This window comes from Physeter macrocephalus, chromosome 11, assembly GCF_002837175.3.
Source record: "Physeter macrocephalus isolate SW-GA chromosome 11, ASM283717v5, whole genome shotgun sequence".
In the NCBI taxonomy this organism is placed as follows: Eukaryota; Metazoa; Chordata; class Mammalia; order Artiodactyla; family Physeteridae; genus Physeter; species Physeter macrocephalus.
Genome location: NC_041224.1, coordinates 43,557,762 through 43,560,099, shown reverse-complemented (window position 1 = coordinate 43,560,099; position 2,338 = coordinate 43,557,762). Strand labels below are relative to the sequence as shown.

Genomic DNA, 2,338 nt, shown 5'->3' with positions numbered 1-2,338 from the left:
TAATGAAACTTAAAAGCTTTTGCACAGCAAAGGAAACTATAAACAAGATGAAAAGATAACCCTCAGAATGGGAGAAAACATTTGCAAATGAATCAACGGACAAAGGATTAATCTCCAAAATATATAAACAGCTCATGCAGCTCAATATTAAAAAAACAAACAACCCAACCAGAAAATGGGCCGAAGACCTAAATAGACGTTTCTCCAAAGAAGACATACAGAGGGCCAAGAAGCACATGAAAAGCTGCTCAGCATCACTAATTATTAGAGAAATGCAAATCAAAACTACAATGAGGTATCACCTCACACTGGTTAGAATGGGCATCATCAGAAAATCTACAAACGAGACTGCCCTGGTGGCGCAGTGGTTAAGAGTCCGCCTGCCAATGCAGGGGACACGGGTTCAAGCCCTGGTCCAGGAAGATCCCACACGCTGCAGAGCAGCTAGGTCTGTGAGCCACAACTGCTGAGCGTGCACTCTGGAGCCTGTGAGCCACAACTACAGAGCCCGCGTGCCACAACTACTGAAGCCCTCGCACCTAGAGCCCATGCTCCACAACAAGAGAAGCCACTGCTGTGAGAAGCCCGCGCACCACAACCAAGCCCCCACTCGCCACAACTAGAGAAAGCCCATGCACAGCAACGAAGACCCAACACAGCCAAAAATAAATAAATTAATTTTTAAAAAAAGAAATAAAGAAAATCTACAAACAAATGCTGGAGAGGGTGTGGAGAAAAGGGAACCCTCTTGCACTGCTGGTGGGAATGTAAACTGATACAGCCACTATGGAGAACAGAATGGAGGCTCCTTAAAAAACTAAAAACAGAATTACCATATGAATCAGCAATCCCACTGCTGGGCATGTACCCAGAGAAAACCATAATTCAAAAAGACACATGCACCCCAATGTTCACTGCAGCACTACTTTCAATAGCCAGGTCATGGAAGCAACCTAAATGCCCATTGACAGACGAATGGATAAAGAAGATGTGGTACATATATACAATGGAATGTTACTCAGTCATAAAAAGGAACAAAGTTCAGTCACTTGTAGAGATGTGGATGGACCTAGAGACTGTCATACAGAGTGAAGTAAGTCAGAAAGAGAAAAACAAATATCGTATATTAACGCATATATGTGGAATCTAGAAAAATGGTACAGATGAACCGGTTTGCAAGGCAGAAACAGAGACACATATGTAGAGAACAAACGTATGGACACTAAGGAGGGAAAGAGGGTGGGATGAATTGGGAGATTGGGATTGACATACATACACTAATGTATACAAAATTGATAATAAGAACCTGCTGTATAAAAATAAATAAATAAAATTTAAAAGAAAATAATAAAATAAAATTTAAAAGTTGCTATGTCCAAGAATATAACTTTTTGGAAGAGTGTAGTATATCTGAAATAAAAATACACATTTAAAATTTCCATTTATTTGTCCCAAGGTATATTAAATTTAGCTTCTTTAATTTTATCTTAACAAAATAAAATATAGTTGTAAGCATGTAAAGTTTATAATCTATAGAGTTGTCTATAATTGTTGTTATTAGGTTTTAATGCATGCTCCTTTTGAGTGCTTTCAACTTAAGTGACTTGTTCAAGTCACTTAAAGCCTATCTAGAATATCATGTACAAAATGATGGAATTGTACTAAATTAATAGTTCCCAGTATAGGGTCCCTACATATCTCAGTTTCCATGAAGGTAATGAAAAGAAATCTGTAAGCCATTTCTAATTTTCAAAAAGCCTAAAAAAACATGTTTACCTATGTCAAGGTTGCTCAGACTAAATAAAACATCAAGTTTCTTTGCTTTAGGCTAGAATTACAAGTGAAAATACAAAGTATGCATTTTTAAATGTCATTTAGTTTGATACTTGAAAAAAATCTTAAAACATGATATGCCACTGTAATTTATAATGAGAAATATTTGGTATTCATCCTTGTATCTGGCACAGGGCTCCTAAAAACCTTGGAACTTCCTAAGTGATAAGGGTGCCTTTTGTTCTGTTAATAAGGTGACTTTTGGAAAGCACCCAGGAATGGGGACTGGTTGCCAGAGGAACCAACCATGTGATTGTGGGAACTTTCAGTCCTACTTCCTGACCTCTGGGGAGGGGAGAGGGGCTGCAAACTCAATCAGTCACCAATGGCCAATGATTTAATCAATCATGCCTATGTAAAGAGGCCTCCTTAAGGGGCTTCCCTGGTGGCGCAGTGGTTGCGCGTCCGCCTGCCGATGCAGGGGAACCGGGTTCGCGCCCCGGTCTGGGAGGATCCCACATGCCGCGGAGCGGCTGGGCCCGTGAGCCATGGCCGCTGAGCCTGC

The 2,338-nt window shown here is 40.2% G+C and overlaps 1 protein-coding gene across 2 annotated transcripts in view; it reads right to left on the bottom strand.

The window, feature by feature from the left end:
* Positions 1–2,338, bottom strand: part of AP3S2 (adaptor related protein complex 3 subunit sigma 2) — a 69,958-nt gene that overhangs the window by 62,305 nt on the left and 5,315 nt on the right. The window lies entirely within an intron of this gene.